At 34.8% G+C, this 22919-nt stretch overlaps 1 long non-coding RNA gene across 1 annotated transcript; it reads left to right on the plus strand.

The window, feature by feature from the left end:
* The first annotated feature begins 13076 nt into the window (after window positions 1–13076).
* On the plus strand, window positions 13077–16864 carry LOC122636286. The gene is made up of 3 exons (XR_006328899.1): window positions 13077–13296; window positions 13545–13674; window positions 15368–16864. It is a non-coding gene; the product is annotated as an uncharacterized LOC122636286 (long non-coding RNA).
* The last annotated feature ends 6055 nt before the right edge of the window (window positions 16865–22919 follow it).

Here is a 22919-nt window from a genome sequence, read left to right on the forward strand (position 1 = left end):
AAAAAAAAAAGAAAGAAAACAGAAAAAGTGAAAAAAAATAAAAAGAGAAAAAACAAATCTTTTCTAACGACACCATCCCGATGGTTCGATTTATTTTAAAGAAAATTTGAAACTTCGAACGGAATGAGAAAAAGAAAGAAGGAGAAAACTGTCGAATATATATATATATATATATATATATATATATATATATATATATATCAGAAATAAGAGGAAAAGAAAAGAAGCTAAGGAGCAAAAAGCCATAATCAACGTCGCGTAAGAAAATAATACATCCTCTGGAGATTTCTTTTCCTACTGACGAGGCTTCCGGGCTTCCTCTCTTTTCGCTTTCATCAAAGGATACCGGGGATTCACTCTTGACAAAAGAGAGAAGAACACCATCTTTCGATAATGTAGCTCGGGATCAAGACGACAGCTTTTCTATTAATATAAAAATGTCGAAAAGAAAAGCTTTTCATGGTTGACTAAACCCTCTCTCTCTCTCTCTCTCTCTATTACTTCCTTCTACATTCGCTTCAAACAAAAAATAAATAAAATAAAATAAAAAGGAAAAAAATAAGAAAAAAACATAAATAAAATAAAATAAAATAAAATAAAATAAAAAGCAAACGATGTGACAGATATCTCAAACAATTTTTTAATAAGTATTATATCATCGGTATCGGTCAGCAATCATCAAATATCTAAATCTTTTCTAAAAGACCCTTTATTTCACCCTTCCTTCTCGAATTCTCGGAAGCTACAAGTACGTACACGTTTTCAGGATGGATTTTCCCGATAGAACCGAGCTGCCGCTGTTACCGCCGTTGCTACGAGCATCATGTCGCCGGCAAATACATTCATATTCATGAGAGGGCTCCATATTGCGATGCGACAAAAATGCTTATAGCGAATGGAAAAATCGACGAGACGAGGAACGAACGCCAGCAAGCCTGAATATTCTTTTTTCTTTTTTCTTTTTTCTCCCCTTTTTTTTTCATTTTTTCCCCTAACAAAACGGGATCCATACACATTCTCAATGCTCTTGTTTCGAAATATCTATAGTATCATAGTTCTACGTTATCGCATTACGAACTAGAAAAAATTTCTCTAACACTTTTTTCTTCGTCTCTTTCTCTCTATCCTTTTTTTCTTCTCTTTCTCTCTTTCGGTATGCCACGTATGTACGGGGACACTTACAAGAGATTGGCGTTGTCTCTTTCGAGTCCATTATTACTCGTGCTTGACACTTCTCTCTTTCTCTTTCTCTCTCTGCCTCTTTATCTATCTATCTCTTTCACACACTTTTCGTCGACGAAATAGAGTCTACGTTCTTCGAAAGATCCTGTCTCAGTACTTTGTTATTCTACGCTCGTTTATCCATGGCGAGAGAGAGAGAGAGAGAGAGAGAGAGAGAGAGAGAGAGAGATTTTAAAAGGAAGACAGACATTTAACAGAGATAATACAACGGTCTCTCGTTTCAAGTCATTAAGTAGTTAAGCGGTGTGGTGTGTCGCGTTGTTAAGAAAAGGATAGAGAAAGGAATGAATGGAATAGGCAGGATGGGGACAGATGGGGGTAGATGGGGGTAGATGGGGATAGATAGGAATAGATGGGGGTAGATGAGGACAGGTGAGGGGGAGATGGTAGAAAAGGTAATACAGAAAGTGGTATGGGTAGTCGAAGGGAAGGTAAAGAAGTCAAGAGAAGATAGGAAGGAAGGAAGGAAGGAAGGAAGGAAATAACGAGTGGGAGTTTCCGCGAGGACGAACGAATTAAAGCGATCTACAGGGAGAGAAACGTGCGGAGGAACATAATCGTTTCGACCACGCTCGCTTTCGTGACGTTTCGCCGTATCTCGAGTCGTGGAGGATCGGTGTCTGGCTTAGTTCGTCACGAAAGAGTCTTCCTTCTCCTTCTTCTTTTCTTCTTCTTCTTTTTTCTTTTTCTTTTTTTTATTTCCTTTTCTACTTCTTCTTTTTCTTCTTCTTTTTCTTCTGCTAAATATCAAGAAAAGACTTCCTACCGTTTCTTGATTTCGTAAAAATAAACTAACGAATATGTTCTACAGAAAGACTCTACTATATCTCTTTCTCTCTTTATCTTATTATTGTAAGTACCATGGCAAGGTTAGAAAATACCGTCTTCATATTTCCAAAACCAACGTAATCGTTATCATTTCGTTCAACTTATTACACACCTCTCTGTCTTCCTAACTCTGTCCGTTTACGTGCCAACTACGAAACCTCTTACTTAATATTTCTTAATGTCACACGAACTTACTTCTCGATCGCGATATCACCCTGTCCGTGACAGCAAACTCTGACGTCTTATTCTGACCTTATTATACATCTTCGTTTATACATATAAGTGTCAAGGGTCAAGGAATAAAATGAAATAATTAGGTAAATAACGTTCTTATTAATATCTCTCGGCTTAATTAATCCTACATTTTTATTTATGCAAATATTCTTTTAATCGCCGGTTTTTAAAAATGATTTATATTCGTCTATATCTAAAATCGATCTTACGAATTATTTATTATTTTTATACCTACCAATTATGTTTATTTAGTAATCAAGGTGATACCTTGAATTGTTCAAATTATACTTATTAATTTTTCGACGGATATTTCTCGCGATAATTTCAATTTTGTTGATAGTTTGTTATTAGACGAAAAAAATCAAGAGTACTACAAGAAACATTTTCTTTCTTTTTTGTTTGAATATTTCTTTTCATTAGAAACTACTTCGAAATTTGCTTCTTACGTTTGACCTTACTTACTGCTTTGTTTATTTACACTTGCGCTTACTTACATTAGAACTTGTATAAATTCTAAAATTTGCCACGCAACATTTACTCCGGGATATAGTAGAACAAGCAGAAGGACTAAGCCCTTCGAAACATACTATTCTAATTAGGTTCAACATTGTAGTAAGTACTAGCTCGAATCCCAGTTACGATAAAGTTTAAATGTCCGTTCTAGTCCGACACGATGATATTCTATATCGTTCTTATATTCGTTATCGTAAAACACATCATTTACTATAATCCTTTTTGAACTAATTTTCTGTTTCTATATAAAAATTATATTACGTGAAAATTATAGTACTAATTAGACACACGGAATGGACCAAGAGGGTTTCAGATGATTTTTAAAAATGAATTACATTTTTTGAAGCCGATTTTTTTATCTTCAGATAGTAAAACTACGAGCCGAAGAATTTTCGAGTCATCTTGTATCGATATAATCGTACTATACTTATACTATATAACTTATATCTAATAACTTATAACTATATAACTTATATCTAGAAAAAAAAATTTCGAATATGAAGAAATCCATTGTAATATTAAGTTTATAAGGATAACGTCAAATCAAATTTACGAAATAAATTTATACGTTTAAGCGTGTAACTCGAAATATACGTGACATTATAAATAACTTATACCTATAAATTATCTTCGCTAAATTACGAAAGTCGAGTCGGTGTGTATGCAAAAAATATGTTACGAGTTTGTAATTCTTAAAGGAACAAAGTTAAAAGTAATAACTTTTTATACTTACTGCACAGTGGAGAGTCGTTTTCGTAAGAAGAATGTAAGACGTTCGGAGTAATGGAAAACGCGTGCTCTTCCATTCGAGGATGGTCCAGAAATAAGAACGCAAAAAGACACGAAGAAACTACGGGCGCGTGTAGCTTGACCTCCATTTCGTTCGACGTTATACGAAGTACTGAACTCGAAGTGCCTTTCTGTTTGGTATATTTGTTTACGTTCTTTGAAGAACTGAGTCCAGAGTGACTTTGCGTTTACTACGTGTACTCGTCTATGTATTTTTGTTTACGTTTCTTGAATATATTGAGTTGTCCTACATAGTAAACTACTTCCTTTACTCGTGTAACGACGCGTTTATGAATGGAATTTTATTAATACATTGCGACATTTTACAATAAAAATATTTCAATTTTATCATTTTCCATTAGTATAATAAAATATTATTTTGTATTAGATAAATCTGTATATTGTATACGATATAAATACATTCTTATCTTTATCAATTTTATATGTATACATATGCATATATAAATATATTCTATAATAAGCTAATACGATATTGTTAAGCATAGTAAAACTAGAAATTCTAATTATAAAATATCGTAGTAAGAATAATGATAATAAAAAAAATATATATATATATTTATATATATATATATTATTCATAATATAATAAATAAATAATATCTAAGTTGAAAAAATTGAAAAATAATAGGGTATTAATTTATAGTAAAATATATCGATACGTAATGATATTCGTTCTCAAATATTTTCGATAAACGTTAAAGACATCGTTAACATTGTTTCTATTTTCACAATAAGTGTAACGCGTGACGTGAGAGACAAACTTTCGAGTATGACGCGAAAGAAACCCGTTTGAGACTCGTTTTAATGAGAGACTCTTTCGGCAGGTAGTTGCATAGGGATAGATGTACCTATACATCGCACATTGCCAACAGTGTGTATACTCGAAATTCCCTAGCACGCGACTAATTGCCGGCTTCTTTTGCATTTTTTAAGCTCGACTGTCAACGAGCCTCGGGGCAGTAGGGCAAAAGATGATAGCAGAAAAGACAAAAAATAGAATAACTCTGTTCGTGAGATATTTAAAGATATCGAAAAGAAAAATGAAAAAAAAAAAAAAAGAAAAAGAAAAAATAATCGAAGAAAATCTGCACATTTACGCACACTTACGTAACGATAGAACTCGAAATCCTGTATTTTTACGATGTAGTATCGCCATTTTACGAGCAGACCCTTCGTACCTTTCTCACACGATATTAGGAAATAAGCTGAGGAAAATCCAATTTTGTTCGGGAGTTTACGAATCGAAAATATTCTGTCGAAATGTATAACAGATGTTTAATAGGAAAAAAGATATTATAACTACTAAAAGATATTATATCTTTTAGAACATGGAGTACGAAATTATCGTGCAAAGTCGGATTTAATCTAAAAGTCATCGAACCTTTAACGTTATCATAGGGGAAGAACGAACAATTCGCCAACATTCGCGTATAACTACTGACGCTTTTATCGTGTTCGCGTCTGTTCGCTTTGCTTTGACGTCTAGTGGTCCGACGTGTACGGCAGATGTTGTGTCGCGACGTCGTTACGAAATGTCCTCTCTGATTAATTGCAAACGACGAGTACCCTTAGCGTCCGTTACTGTCGTCCGCAATCGGCCTAGTACGCACGTGCGTGCATTCCGCACGAGGACAAAGACGACGACGATGTTGACAGCAGTCAATGTTTTCAACACAAAGCTAGGAGGAGAGAGAGAAAGAGAGAGAAAGCTACGAGCTTCACCTCGATAAATTATCTATGTATATATATACTTAAATATTGCTACCTACTTTATTATATATATATGTATATATACATATACATATATATATATATATATCCGTGCGCTTGTCACTGTGAATACTTAAAGGCGATTTCCACTGCGTTAAACAGCATCGCTAAAAAAAGTGTCTATTTTTAAAGCAATCCCTTTATACGATTTTCCAGCCGGTGCGTAACAATTCGTGCGATAAAGTTTGCAAAGCTGTTTTAGTACTTTGTGACTTGATAGAGGACAATTGCATATTCTATTGCATGTAATTATTGTTATTTCATTCGTAGAAATTTATAGCGACTGATTTCTTTATCTTTCCTTTTTTTTACTTCGTCTATTTATTCATTGTTTGTTCGGTTAATGCTACTTTCGTTGTAACTACTATTATTCTTGTTTTACGTACATTCGTTTTTAATAACAAATATTCTTCATTAGTGATACTAAGAGTTCTTGATAATATAATATGATATTATTAATTACTTAATATCATAACATTAATAATGTTAGTATAACGTTTATACAATACAAATGTTTTTATTTATCGCATGAATTACTTTATTATTATACGATTATACTAATCCATTAACGAGTATGTACAACGAATTGAACTACTTACTTGTCATCGTGTTACCATATGCTCTTCAAAGAAATAATACACAGTTTAACGAATGTCAAAGTAAGAATCGATAAGAGATAAAGGGAGAACACGATTTCCGTGTGTCATAAATTATAAAACACGCCTCGGTAACGAACGTCCGTAACACTACTTGCATTAAATCGATGAACTTTCGCAATATGTTTCATGGCATGTCACGAAAATGTTGAAAACCTTCCATTAATATCGTTAGCTGTTCGTGACAGACGGTTTTGAGCGTTGATAGCCGTACTATAAACTCATTATCCGAGGTGCCGCTTATCCGCTAAAGTGATTATCACATGCGAAGTTTAAAATGCAAAAAACGTTGGTGCGTTTGGTAGCTAAGAACAAGTACAACCTAATATAAGTGTGTTACAATAAAGGACTTACTTAAGCATTCTACGATACTAACTAACGAAGTATAGTACAGAAAGTAATAAGAGAGAAAGAGAGAGGAGAGAGAAAGAGGAACGAAAAAGAAAGAAAGAAGAAAAAAAAGAAAAAAAAAAGGAACGCGTTGAACGATCTCGACGTCTTTGCATTAAGCGATAGATGGAAAATACGTAGAAGCATATACGATAGACCTTTCTAAAATCCATTACAGAGTACCAGGGAGCTTTTCTTCTGAAGTCAAAGCTTCTTCTCGGAAAAGTCTATAGGCGATTCGAAATAAAGTGTTTTATCGTTCGTGCGAGAAACGAAAGAAGGAAAGGAGAAACAACGGTTGAATTAGTAACGCACGAGTTTTCAATTCTCTCTCTCTCTCTCTCTCTCTCTCTCTCTCTCTCTCTCTCTCTCTCTCTCTCTCTCATTCTCTCGATATCGATGAAACGAGTAGATAGATAGTAGTATTCGTTCGAGTTAAAAAAAAAAAAAAGGAAAGAGAGAGAGAAGAAAGAAAGAAAAGAAAGAAAAAATAAGAAGATAATTACGAAAGATCGGAAATAATCCGCCGTGTATCGTGATAGAATTCTTTTAACGAATCTCAAAGGGAAATCGATGGTTAGCGATGAAGTGTGTGCACTCGCACGGTTAGCACGCTTTTCTCAACGTCGACGAGCTCGAAGGTGCCTCGTTAGCAGGAATCCTCCGATTCGAGGGCGAATGTGGATGTAGAAGGATAGATAGAGAAAGAGAGAAAGAGAGAAAGAGAGATGAATAGATAGACAGATAGATAGAAAGGGCAGTAGCAATGGAGTTTCGTCTCCGAGTTGCGACGAAACGCCGCGTAAACACGGCCCAATCAAAGGTTATGGGCCATTAGGCAGAAGAGAAAATCGCGCTGCGTGTGCAGACGAACGCGCCTACTATCGTGTAAGAGAAAGAGAGATAGACCGAGGGTAAAAGCAACAGAGAGAGAATGAGAGAATGAGAGAATGAGAGAGAGAGAGAGAGAGAGAGAGAGAGAGAGAGAGAGAGAGCCCAAGTCCGACAGAGCGTATAATCTTTTCGCGTCATTGGTCCCTAAACGCGAATAAATCATCGGTTTCGCTCGACGGCAGCGGCGCCGTGCGTCGGTGTTACCGTAAGTTACACGGAAAATTACACGGATCGTTTCCGTTTCTCTGTGTGTGTGTATGTGTGCATGGACGGGCGTGTATGTATGTCGTAGGTACTAAAGTGTGAGGAAAAAAAAAGGAGAGGGACTATGCTGTGAAAAATGAATGCTTCGTTGAGAAAGAATGAGAGAGAGAGAGAGAGAGAGACAAAGAGAGGGAGAGAGTGAAAATAATGATTCGACCTTTCGTCGAATTTGACTACGACGATAACTCTCCTAAATTGTTTTCTTTTTTTTTCTTTCTCTCTCTCTCTCTCTCTCTTCCTCTCTCTTTCTCTCTCTCTTTTTCTTTTTTTTTTGTACTTGGTAGATCCCGTTGAATATTATCGAGGCCTTCGAGCGGAGAAAATACTAAAAATAAAAAAAAAAAGAAAGAGAAAGATAGCCAAATGACGATGTGTAGCTATTTTTCTTACCCTCTTTGTATTTCGACATGAGTCATCTCAAAAACCGAATGTACGGAATATTTCCGGTATATTTTATGACAGGAAAGTAATTCTAAGAAAGATAATATTTCATTTTAAAAGGGAGGAAGGAGAGTGGTGCAAGGGGTGGTTTGATTTAGCGAGGGTGAGAATTATTACCCGAATGTCGTATATTTAAAAAAAAAAAGAAAAAATATGAACATATATGGCTATCATTGATCCTTATTTTTGTGCCTAAACAAACGCTATAAAAGCAGCCCCGAGGCAAGTTTAAAATGTCCTGAAGAAAATAAATAAACTTAGTACATATATACACACATATATATGTGTATATATATATATATACACACACACAAAATACATACGCGTATATTTCTACGAGTTTCACGCAAGAAGTACTTTTCCTAAGACGGATAGATGCAAACACTTCATCTTCGTTTGCCCGACTAACACGAATTCTGACGAAGGGACGAGTAGTAAGAAGCGACTTGATCTATGTTTTAAGCAAATCCTATATTCAAGTACCACCATCCTCCACGATGGAAGAGTATTTTAGGATGACGAGTAACTACGAAGGGTTCCTTTGTAAATTCGTAACGAACTGTGTGTAGGGCGTCTCAAGTGGATGATTAAGACGCCTTAATTCGAAATGCGTTCGGACTAACTCCATGCTTACTTTCTTAGGAAACAAGTTCACTCGTTAAAGACTTCGGTGAATCTTACGAATACGAGAGGCGACGAGAAGAAGAACTGCACCAGGTAAAGTTTCTCGAAGTTACGGTTTCTCAACGAACACCGGTACGAGAAATATTTCTCGAATCAAGTGAGCTATGTCTTCTGAGTCTGGGTGGAAGGAAAGAAAGAAAAAAAGAGAAGAAAAAAAAGAAAAAAAGAAAGGAAGGAAGGAAGGAAGGAAGGAAGGAAGAAAGGAAGGAAAGAAGGAAGGAAGAGAAAGAGGAACAAAAAATAAAATTCGAAAAAGGGAATAAAGAAGAAAAAATCAATAAATAAATAAATAAATATAAAGAACGACAGATAAGAGAAAGCGTCGAGAATAGAAAGAGGTAATTTCCTTTTTCTATTTTTTCATTTTTGTTCTCTTTTTTATTTCTTTCTTTTTCGGAGACGAAATGGAAACGATAGATCACAATTGTAACCGTTTAATATCTCACGTTGATTTATTTAGAAAAGAACTCCCAAAGATTTAACGTTCAATAATAGAACGTATCACCCACTTCGTTTCCCCTTCGAAGGTCCTTATCCTGATCCACTTATAGACGACTACCGAGAGGTTTCTTCTTTCGGTAGAACGAAGAAGATTGGTTGCTGGTGATAATGAAGTCTCATAAATAAAAATTACGGTAGGATCACATCGACGCGTTCGCTCGAAGTCTGGCATAAAAGTGACATGAAAAAAATACTCCCCCGTGTGGTAAACTTTATCACTTTCGTTTCTTCTTTCCTTTTCTCTTTCTTTGTTCCTGTCTCATTCTTCTTCTTACAGTTTTCTCTCATCGCATTCTCTATCCTCACCCCTTCGCCTTCGTCACCCCCATAGCGACACGATCATAGGACATGATTCATTTCATTCGATCCGTTCTTCAGCTGGAGATATATAACTCTTTCATATACTCTTTTGATATCGATTATTATTATTGTTATTGTTATTATTATTATTATTATTATTATTATTATTATTATTAATAATAATAATAATACCGAAAGTATACACGTTGTATACTAATAATTCGATAATCATTGTCACTTTGCTATAATCTAATAAATCCCTCTCCTCTCTCCATACCTCTTTCTCCTCCATCCAAAACACCACAAAATTTTAAATATCTCTCTATCCACGATAATTTATCGCCTTTTGATTTTCCCTGATTTTCGGCGATGAAAACTTTAATAACGTTGATTTAAACCGATAAAATACATCCCGTACATACCAAACGAAAATCGATATAAATAACTATACTGTGCATATAAGTATATATATATATATATATATATATATATAACATTTAAATAATCATACAAAGAATCAATGTTCCCTCAACTTTATAACGAAGTGAAATATTGGTGAAATTATGGATGTTCCTGTTGTAGCAATTTTCAAATAACAATTATTTAAAGATTAATTCGACGATCAAATTAATTAAGTCGATATTAAAAATATTTATATTACAAATATAAAACTCAATCTCATTTGTACGATCAAACGTTGATGTATCACCGGCAGAACAAAATAATTTTCTTCAGCGTTCTGTCCATTCAAGTCTTTACGGTTTATGGGTATTGACATTAAAGAAAAGAAAATACATCAATGTCCGATGAAAAGATGTAAGGACGTGCTGATAGCCAGAGAACACTACATCACGGCTGGTCGCAAATTATAGTTGGTTCGCGCTGTGTTTGATGGACGATCGTAATTCAGCTTAATAATGGCCACGGGAACGCCTTCCAAGTACCTGGATTACAGTAACTTGTGGAAATAAATAATGACCCTTTACGTTCGCACCCATTTGACTTGCTTTTCGTGTAGCTGCGATGAGATCAGCTCTTCTATTTCTCTCCCTCTCTCTCTCTCTCTCTTTCTGTCTATTTCTCTCTCCTTCTCTCTCTCTCTCTCTCTCTCTCTCTCTCCCTCCCTCTCTCTCTCTCTCGTTCGATAATCGAGCGTTAAAACTCGCGAGTTTGAGCTCGTTTCGTGGCTTGCATACGTAATTACAAGAGCGCTTAACCGAACGTTAGTAGTATGAAACTACACTCTCGCATATCGATTATTCTTATAACTTTGCAATTTTCAAACGTGTTCCTACATCATCCTCGACCGTGCTAACTTTCTTCCTATTCGTTATTAGCGAGCCTTGTCGCAGGCTTGTTCGTAAACAAATAAAACCCATCTCTCTCTCTCTCTCTCTCTTTCTCTTTCACTGTCTCACTCCATCTCCATCTATCTATCTATCTATCTATCTATCTATCTTTATCTCTCTCATTCAACAAAATCAGTGCAGTATCTATAGAGACGCGTACATATACATACTCACACACATACACACACACACACACATAGTTGGGAAACGTAACTTTGTCATATCGGAGAACGTCGCATCGTAGAACGTCGGAAAGTTAGCGGGCAGATTAGGAACAGCTGAGAGAGTGCTTTACCAAGTTCATTGTGATCAGTGACGTGCGCGATCTACATACATACGTTGCCAACCATCGACAGGTGTGTACCCGCGTATTAAGGGTTTTCCATCGACAACGTACACCTACATAACAGACGAAACTGCTTGACACCAACGACGAAGCTTTCCTAAGCATTCTCGGCTTTAATATCAACGCCACGTGGGACAATGTCATCGAACGCGTTTCCTCAGAAACATCGATAATTACTATCACCAAAGTTCGTTAGAATATCTACTTATATAAAACTAATATATATATATATATATATATATATATATATATATATAAATAAGAATCTAGAACACCAATACACATAAAAAAGTAAGTTTCGATGGTAATACACGTCTAATCGTCTAACGGATGTGTGATTGACACTCCTTACATAATTTTCCGTACGTTGACTTCGCAAAAGGTATTAGGCTTTGTTGACGTCTATATCAGATGCAACCGTTCGATATTCTCTCCCGTTCGCATAATAGATATCGTATACGCCGACGTAATCAGTGTCCATCGTCTTAGAATTAATTGGATAATGGAATACGAGAAGGTCAATCAGATCTTGAAACGTTCGGACGGACATCAGAATTGAAACGGAATCGAGATAATGTTAGGTTTAATCACGCATGGATTAACGTTCACGATGGATATTGATTAGGTCTAATGATATAGAAGCTTTTAGTTTTAAATGTGCGTATGTTTGTATTCATTGATATCGTATGTCGTTCATTGATAAATACATTGATCGATTTTTGAAAGAAAAAAAAAAAACATATATATTATATATATATATATATATATATATATATTTGTACTTAGATACTATGATATAATCTCGTTGGTTATTAATAAAAGAAAAGGAAAGATCGAATTGCAAAAAAGAAATAAAAGACGAGGTCGTCTTGGTTGTTGTATCGATTCGTTCGCAAGGTGACTGCTGTTTATAAATGTCTTTTAAGTGCCACGCACGTCCCGTAAGTAAACACGCGACAAAGGCGTGCCACATGGTATGTTCGTATATATGTGCATACGTACGTACGTATTATATAGTAAAAGGAAGTAGGTATTATATAGTAAAAGGAAGACCCTTCTTCATGCTCTAACATGGAAAGTTTCGCTCGGCTGACGCGTTTTTCCACGTGGAAAAGCCGAAAGTACAATATGCATTCCGTACGAGTGGATCTACCACCGTCCACGGTAACTTACTAGAGATACATATGTATAGAAATATGTACACACGCGCAAACACACCCACACACAAACATAGTATATAAGTAACTACGTGCGACTCTTCTAAACATAGAACGACGGCTTCTAATCGCATGGCTAAGATTCACGTGCAATCGTTTCAGCTCGCATGCGTCGCAAAAATAGCGTACGACTTATACAGAACGCGTGACTACTTAAATGAGCTAATAAAAGTAGCAAAAAGATAGGAGTAGGTCGAAGGTCTCGGTAAAAAGAGAAATGGTCGATAAACGGGATTGATATGGATCGTGGCAAGACGCGATGCCGATTATTAATAGGATATATGCGCATGAGCTACGTTCGTATACTCCTATAGACATTATGTATGTACGTTCATAGAGGTATGTAGGTAGGTACGTTGGTCAGCGCCTGTTGACCCCGTACGAGCATACGCATCTACACTGAGGCCGCAATGGACTCGTACAATCTAGTCCAGTGTATCAATTCGATGCATCGAACAGATGCCACTTACCCTTCTATGTTTCTCTCTCTCTCTCTCTCTCTCTCTCTCTCTCTCTCTCTCTCTTTATCTCTCTCTCACTCTCTCTCTTGCTCTTCTCATTGATGCGAGCTAGCATACGGTGTACACAACACGATGCACGTTAGTACTTCCTCTCTCTCTCTCTTTCTCTTTCTCTCTCTCTCATGCACTCCGGTCATCTCTCCATCTCCGCATACAGTTAGCTCTTGATGCACTTTACTCCAAGAGCCCAACGAAATCAGCTAGCCGAACGAGATAATTGCAAATCGCCATTATTTATAGAAGTGTCGGTAAACTGTGCTACGGTTCTCCTAGTTCTCTTCTCTTCGAAAGTGTTCTTCAACCTCGTTAATTCCGTTCCGATGAGCAATCCACCCCGTAAGCTGTTATCGATATTATCACTCTGATATCTTTCATTTCGAATTTCTTCGTTAGTATGGTATTTTATATCGCTCGTATTTGTTATCGATTTATTATCGTTATTATTATTATTATTATTAACAATAATATTATCATTATCGCCATCGTCATCAACGTCGTCGTCGTCATCATCATCATCATCATCATCATCATCATCATCATCATCATCATCATCATCATCATTATTATTATTATTGTTGTTATAGATATAGAAAACACACAGAGAATATCTAGACTAGAAAATTGTCTATGAAATATGTCGATACGAACGAAACCACGATGACTATTATTTTACTGGTTTGCCGCATAGATAAACATAATTGACTACATAAACAGGTACTGGTTAACCGCATAAACAGTTCTGTAGAGTTTCGCACCTCGTCAGAGATAGTCACGGTATGGGTTCGTGGGGAAATCGATTAAATTCGATGGATCTCGATCAAAATTTTCATATTCGATTCGATCGTATACGTAAATGATATGGGTATGTAGAGATGAGTATGTCGATAGCTTGAATGACATTAAATGAGATAGCTTAGATAATGTAGACGTAATTATTAATCAGGATATAATGGGATGGATTACTTGGTTTACAAATTTAGGCGGGCTATCATAGGGAGAATATAATTCGTAACATTTCATTATATAAAAGCTTAATTTCGCATATCTATGTATATATTATACGTATATACGAATTTAACCGCAATATCGAGTACAGAAATATTCACAATGTTTGTTTTTCTTCTTCCTGTTGTTACACGTTAAATAATTAACGTTTGCTTTGAGCATTAAATATATTTACATATGAACGTCGCGACAAACATGATGCATTTTTAACGAGCCACGTTATCGGTGCCTCTCTTTAAAATTTTATTTTACTAAATAATACACATGGGTCGAATCGGTCGACGATTTTTTTCTTTTTCATCGTTCGATACTCGAAGTTCGATGTGCGTAGATTCGAACGATTCTTTGTGGAGAAAAGACAAGTCAAAAGAAACGAAAAAAAAAGAGAAGCAAAAACAAACAAAAAAAAAAAGAGTAGAAAAAAGAAAAGAGAAAAGAGAAAAAGAGAAAGGTAAATTTGGAAAAAAAAAAGAAAGGAAAAACAATACGAATAGCTTTGCAATTGTAAATCGAGGTCTTTTCCAATTGGAGCTTTTTGCTTTTTAATTACATCGCGGTCGGTATAGGTAATTTTTACAATAAGCGTTAAAAATTCGAAACCTTTGATATCAACGACGCGATAATCGATTTTTCTTTCCAATGAAAACATCATATAGTAAAAATAAAAAGAAATAGAGAGAGAGAGAGAGAGAGAGAGAGAGAGAGAGAGAGAGAGAGAGAGAGAGAGAACGAGTAAGAGAAAATAAAGAGAACGACGCACGTTCTTCGGGGAGATACGTTCTTCGGTTGAAGCACCGGATGAGCTTAAACGAAAAGTAGAAGAATTTGAAAAAAAAAAAAAAAGAAAGAAAAAGTGGCAAGCGAATCGAGGAAATTTGCCTAATACGCGGAAAGAAGGAAAAGCAGTTGTAGAAAGGAGAGCGTAGAAAGGAAGAAAATCTTTTGCTCTCTTTCTTTCTTTCTCTTTCTCTTACTCTATCTTTGTCTATCTCTCCATCTCTATCTCTCAAGGGAAAAGAGCTTGGAGGAGGGGATAGAGGTAGAGAGAAGAAGAAGGGAGGTAGTGTGAAACGAGCGAATCTCGAGCGGACCTCGAGCGACCCTCTCCCGACAGAGATTTGCAATGCTAACCAGAGACTGCATTAAACGGGAATTAATTTCTTGTTAACCGTCTGGAGTAGTGGTAGCTAGTACTGCTTTGGTCCTACTAGTCCTCTCTCTATTTCTCTCTCTCTCTCTCTCTCTGTCTCTCTCTTTTTCTCTCTCTCTTTCTCTCTCTCTGTTTCTCTGTGTGTGTGTGTCTCTCTCTCTCTCTCTCATTCAGGTAAATCCAAGTAGCACCATCCAAAGGCAGGTTAAGGTTACTTTGAAATAATCCTGTCGCGTTTATTGCACACTCTAGAAAATGGTCATACCAAAAGATGACGACGAGAGCAACCAAGACTATCTTTTCTACTCTCGTCAACGTAGGATTTAAGACATTGCCGGCTTGGGTTACACATCACGGATAAAAGGAGGAGATACGTTTCTCATGTTTTGCCGAGAAATTCTCGTAAATTCTTCAACATGGACCAACCTTTCCTCGTCCTCCATTCTCGCATATCCTTTACCATAGAATGTTAGGACCGACTAAGGTGTCGTAAAAAAGAGGGGAAAGAGATTTATGCTTGGATTTGTTTAATTGTTTTAGTCTCGTCGCCGTGAGATCCACGAATTCGCGTACTAAATAACAAACTCCCCCGACGGGGGTATTTCAAATAAAAGAAAAAGAGAGAGAGAGAGAGAGAGAGAGAGAAAGAAAAAAAACAGAAGCGAGAGAAAGATACGTAGCTAAATGTTACGACGATTGAAAAATAGCACTCGAAACGAATACCTATGTATTCGTATTTTCAAATCGAGAGAAATCGTTGTCGATTCGTCCGATGTTCCAATGCATCTGCATCGCAATGTTTCAATGGGGAAGATCGAGAGACTCAGAGTACATCGTGATAATTTAATGGAATCCAAAGGAGGAGTATAGATATTTTATTCTTTTTTTCTTTTTTTATAGAGTGACTGTGAGGGAAAAAAAATAAAACAAAGCAAAAAAGAGAGAAAGAAATCGAAAGGATAACAGTGAGTCAGTGGTCGTTGTAAAAAAGAAAAAAAAAAAAAGAAAAAGACAAAAAAAAACGTTTCAAAGATTCACAGTTCTTGTCGGACATCTCGGGTTAAAGGTTTTACGAACGAATCGATACAAACGGGTCACACTGCACCTCCTAACGATGTAATCATTTAATGGACTTTCTCGTCGTAAGCGATGAACCATCAAGAAAATCCAAGACGAGGGATGAAAGTACGCGGTAAATTCAACTCTTTTTCATCGGCGCACCGAACGATCCGTTCTTTGATATAGAAAAGGATGGAGAGGAAGAGGAAAGTAAAAAGTTACGTTAGGAAATAACACGAAAGCCTTCGAGTTTAGCAAACAAAATTAAATTACTCTGAATATATAACTTTTACGTATCTATTCGACCCCATCTCCTGTCTATATCTACGATATTCTAATCTAATAACTTACTATACAATTCATTGTACAATATATCGTCTACAAATATATCGTCGATCAAAATTATGTTATTATAGAATCTTTCCAATTTATTCTATATGAAATATATTACAAAATATTATTTATATCGTATGACGAATTATCGGGCTTGATTTTTAATAAATTTCTTTGTAATTACACAAGAGATTTTCGTGTCAACGAAAAAAGAAAAATTGTTGGACGTATCAGAATACTTGTAACGTTTCGTAAAGGCACAAAAAGATATGATGCTTTTAAAGTAAACACGATGCATAAATCTGTCCAGTCGTTGTTCTTCATCGAAGCGTATAAAAAATATGTCAAGCTTTTATATATACAGATAAATACACATATACACACATATATATACATATATATATATATATATATATATATATATAAACACGCATGTTTTACATAAGCCTATACATGAGTCCGTAACATAAGACCGTACATAAGCCCCATTACATGAGTCCGTACATGGAACCGGTAAATACATATGTATCGAATACATATCCAAGATTCAAGAACAGCTTCCTCAAAGTTCGCATTAAAATGCTGATATGTTAATGAGCATCCATATATACGAGATATTATACACGATTCACCGCTGAAGTTTCGAACGTATAATACGTTTAATATTATTATGCGACGAAGAGTACGATAATGTATAGCTCGTGCAGCTACTCCAACTCTGTTAATATTTATCGGTTTTACTCTACGTACTCCTATCCGAATGAATAACAAAATGCGATACTCCTTCAATATATTCATAGATTTATCACGTTTATAATATCACTTTGTTTCTTTTCATTTTTATTTTTATCTCTCGCTTTTGTATTTATTTATTTTATTTTTCTTTTCTTTTCTTTGCTTTTTTTCTTTTCAATAAACCATCAGAACGTATCCATAATATATATTACATATATATATATATATATATATATATATATATGTTCGTTAAACATTTATTATATATTAATATAACCAAAGTATTATATTTCTTAAACATAACTTAATGCTCGTTTTCTTTTCTTTCTCTCACTTTTCTTTTCTTTCTTTTTTTCCTTTCTCCTTTAAGTTTACGATCTCGAAGCATAGATATCGTTCATGAAAACGACGGATACAGACAGAAGACTACCTCCTGCCAAGAATGATTCTAGAAAGAGTCGATATCCCGCGGGTGTATATACGATGGAAATTTATTTCGACCAAATAAAAGACGAATAATACCACGAAAATCTTCTGAAAGAAAGCTACGGAAATATACGGTAACATCTGACGCGAATCGATAAGCTGCCAATTCGAGATGTTTACAAATAAGATTTGAAAAATCAATAATAATACTTTTCTATAGTTCTTTTTAAATCCAATCTATTTCTTAGAAATATATATCTATACACACACACACACATATATATATAATATATATACACGTATAGTTTTCTATATTTATGAAACAGTACAAAGAATTCGAAATATTAAACGTACGCGAATATTAATTTAAAATCACATTCGTTTAAAAGGAATTTACATTAATGCATCCGTAGAAATCAACGAAAAAGTAGCAATGAACGTGTTAACGTGTAGCAACAAACGTTATTTTACCGAGTACTCGAAAACGAGACAGATGGAAGCCATATTCGAACTATTCATATATATATGTATACATATATATATATATATATATATATATATATATATATACACATCGTGTCAACATTTATTATTCACGACACATCACAAGTTGGAAAAAGAGAGAAAGAGAGAGAAAGTGAGAGAAAGAGAGAGATAGTACACAGTGTCAATTTTAATAGCTCTCATATAGTCCTGACTGGCCAACGTGCTTTCATAGTTTTAGGGATTGTAAATTGGAATACAAGTGGCTATTGTCGCTATTATTAAATGATTTTAATTGAGCAACGTTAATATCTTCGTCATTGTGATTTTCTAAGTAAATATATCTATGATATAAATTTATAAAGAAAGAAAGAAAAAAACCTACACACTCATAAACACAAAAGAGAAGAAAAAGAAGAAAAAGGAGAAGAAGTGTATCTCGAACGATGTTAACAATCAAAAATCTTTTCTCTTCTTATTTTCACGTTAGACTCAGACGAAAAGAGAACGACCCAAGAGATATGTAAAATAATATCTTATCGGACTTGGAAAACCTCAAGAAAGTCTAACATACTTCGTGAAATCTCCTCCAACTCGTTTTCCCAAGCTCGTCCATTTTCTACTTTGCAACTTGCCTTTCTCCTACGGTTACCCATCTTTTTCCTTTGCTTCTCCTATTATTCGAGCCGTCATCCAACCTTATTCTCATCCGTTTAACCGTAAGATCCACAATTGCATATATCTCGAACGTTGAATCTCTGAAACGGACATGTTACTGATCAAAACTGTTCGAGCTCGTGTCGTATTTTTGATGTTTGACGTGAAATCGATTTTTAAAAATGTATATTAGATTATTTTAACAAGATATATATATATATATATATATATATATATATATATACACATGGTATCTACATATATAGATTCGTAAAAGGAAAATAACAAACGAAATAGGTAGATATCCTTATATTACAATTTGGTACTCTAACCGGACATCATCGGATTTACGAAGAGGACATCGCGAGAAATCGCTTATCGAACCGTATAAAACGAATCGATGTTCGGTCGATTGGAAATTGATCTTCGACAGGAAGGTCGAAGATGACTTATCACGAGATATCTTCCGTTTCCACATAGTGAGAAAGGTTATTGACCTCGACCAACGTATACACATATTTTCTCGTGTTTAAACAAACGGAAATATCTCAACTTGTACATATTGCTTTATTTATTTCAAAGTTTTTTGACAAAATTGTTAATACGTATCCCTCATATATATATATATATATATATATATATATATATATATATATATATGTGTGTGTGTGTGTGTACATAATACATATGTACGCAGATACATACATACATACATGTTATATCTATACGGCTAACATATTCACCGTAGAAACTAGGACACATGATAGACGTGAGATGAAGAGAGACCTCGACACGAGATATGCCGATGAAATTCCTAGTAAAAGTGGAGGAGACGAGTATTCGGATCTCGAACGAACGATAATAAACGATATTTGAAATGAGCACGCGTTCATTACGAGAGAGAATCGTAGTGGTAAGAGGTTATTCGATATCGATGATTTCTAGAGCATGAATGAGTAAGTACTGACTAGGAACCTATTTTTATATTTTCATCCCTTTCTTTAGTTTTTTTCCAAAAGATTTTCTTATCTTCTTTTTTTTTTGTAATGCAAAATATTTGATATTTTTCTTTTTTTTTTCTTTTTCTTTCTTATCCTTAGTTCGAATAGCATAATATAAATTTTGAACGAGTGTATACTGTTGCATTAGAAACTTTGTTGTACGTCGTATTAGTAGGAATAAATTTTTTTATTTTTTTATTTAAACCATTATCTAAACATCAGTATTGTAAATTATATCAAGCGTGAGTATCGATATAAACGAAATCGATATGTATCGTCGAGATTGTTCGAGAGGATTTCTTTTTTCTTCTTTTTTTTCTGTTTTTTTTTCTCACCCTTTTTCTTTTTTTCAGAGATTTCTCTTCAATTTAAATACAATGATTTTGTTTAACATCGAACAATAAACGGGATTTATTGGTACGCCGCAACGTTTGATCGTCGATGTGAAACCTAAAAAAACCATGACTGTGTATGAAAAACAACAGGATTTCTATTCATGTGTTACGTGTGTACACAATATATCCCATGAAATATTACAATATTTCTTCGTGTATACTTATAACAAACAGAAAAACACGATGTTCGGATATCTTGCTTTCGTTGGATAAACTTTAAATATTTAACTTCATTTGAATTAATAATGTTCTCGTTTTTATTAACAGTATACTATCTCCCTCCGTATTTCTGGAAAGTATATTCTCTGTGTTTGTGAATTAAAAACAAACAAAAAAAGGCTCTAATATTAGCATTCGAATATAAATTGCAAAAAAATCTGTTGGCTCATAGGAGATCGTTTACTTACGAGAAAAAAAAAAGAAAATGCATTTAAATGCAAATACATTTAATGCATACAAATAGAACATAATTAATAAAGAGCTTTTTTTCTTTTTATAGAAAAGATCTAATATTGTTTCAATATTATACTAATAATAAAAAAAACCTAACGACGTATATCTATCTCGAGTATTCTCTTTTTAAAAACCAATATCGCTAACCTCGATTTTTTCTTCTTTCGTTTACACTAATAATAAATAATTATTCTACTTTCGCGAAATTATTTGTCTTGTTTATACTTTCCTTTTTTTTTTTACTTCGAATAAAACATTAAAAATGATTCCATTCGTGCTAATATTTCACAGATGTATATTTGTCAATTAATTTTAATTCACGTACGGATTTTACTTATGTAATAAATGAATAAATAAATAAATAAATAAGTAGTATGTGTGAACATTTGTAGAAGTGGTAAATCGTGACGATAAATGATGTTAAAATGGAAATTCTCGGGAATCGGGAATTCCTCTTCGACTTGCCAGAGGCTAATTTGCTAGGTACCACAGGATAATTTCACTTCGTTCTCAAAGTGTTCCATAGTATCTAGTTCGACCTTGCCAAACCCAAGTTGAGAATCTGGCAGGTAATCAGCAGTTCGAGCCGATTTTCGACGACTCCCATGACGGCGAAAGCAATGGAAGGGGCAAAGGCGGCGGCTCGAGACACGGTTCACGCTTGAATTCTCTCTTTTCCTCAGGAATCTCTTGCGAGGCCCTTTCCCCCATCGAAGGATTTCTACGAATGTTTCCAAATACGGAAATTCCGCAATCTGGAATAACGCAAACGTCCATTCGAAACGTTTCGAACCGTTGAATTCCTTGATTGCATGAGCTTCAAGTATTACAGAACGAAAACGTAGATGATGTTTTTAATTAATATTAATGAAATCGTTTGTAAGAAAAAAAGAAAGAAAAGAAAAAAAATTCGTACGAATAAATCGACACGGATTACAAATAACATCGCTTTTTTTTAACAATATCTAGGAAGAACGATCGAATATATGTATTTGTTCGATTGGAAAAAAAAAGTCGAAGCATTTATCGGAGAAGAGTTCGAAAATTGTGGAACGATGCCAAACGAACGAGTTGAATAATCTGAACGAAATGGCAGGCGTTGAAGGAGGAGAAGGAGGAAGAGAACGAGGAGGAGAACGAAACACGTTCGTCCAGTAAATTACTGCTCACTCTCTGTACACCCAAATATATTTTTCTCGTTTAACGTGTGGCCAGAACCACTCCTTTTCAACGTACCACCCCTGAGCCTTTTAGGTCGAAGCAAATGCCACCACCCCTAACGCAGTTTCTGCGGAACACTAAAAACGACTCCGAGAGAAATCTACTAAGGTTTTTTTTTCGCGTTCCTGCGAAATACATTTTCCTATCTAAATTTGACCACGTTTTATGCACGCTATGCTTTCATTTTCTAGCATAACGTTTTCGAGCATGTATTCTATGTATGTAGGTATGTATGTACGCATGTATGTATGTACGTATGTATATAAAAAAGACTATCAGTTATCTCCTTTATTTCACTATTTCTTTTTATTTTTTTCACTCCCGAAAGATTTCCAAGCCTCGAGGGAATACAAACGTATTCTCATCATCGAGTTATCTCGCTTAAAAATTCACGATTTAATAAGCAAATCAATCGATCTTCGAATTTATTCTCTTTGATCTAAACATTGACAACAATGATCTCATCGTTAGATATATGCGTGATACACATATAAACATTATCGTAATAGGTTTATGCTATGAGTAAGATCCGCGTCGAAGGGCATACGTACGCCAGATAAACAAATAATATGAACGATAGGATGTCCTTTGTTTCTCTTGTTTCTGATTTAGTTCTCTACCAACCACCGAACGTGCTGGTCCTATATTCCGGAGCTTAAGGTATGTAAAGAAAATATAGAAATTACCGAACGCTTCTAAATTCTATTTTACTTTTATTTTACTTAATAGCGATATATATATATGTGTGTATGAATGAATGAATGAATGAATGAATGAGCGAGTAAGTGAATGAGTGCACGTGTGTGTGTGCGTGCATTTAATAAAATATAGATTCCGCATCTACACACGCAAAACTTCGTATCTAACTCGATATAACGCTACATTATTACATCTAATATTATACGAACCGATATTATGCGATATTATACTACATACTATATTACTAATAATTTCATTCATATATTTACACCTTTACACCGATACCATTTAATATAGACTTAAGGATATGCGTACTTAAAATATATTATATAAGCGCTCTGA

This window comes from Vespula pensylvanica, chromosome 21, assembly GCF_014466175.1.
Source record: "Vespula pensylvanica isolate Volc-1 chromosome 21, ASM1446617v1, whole genome shotgun sequence".
NCBI lineage: Eukaryota > Metazoa > Arthropoda > Insecta > Hymenoptera > Vespidae > Vespula > Vespula pensylvanica.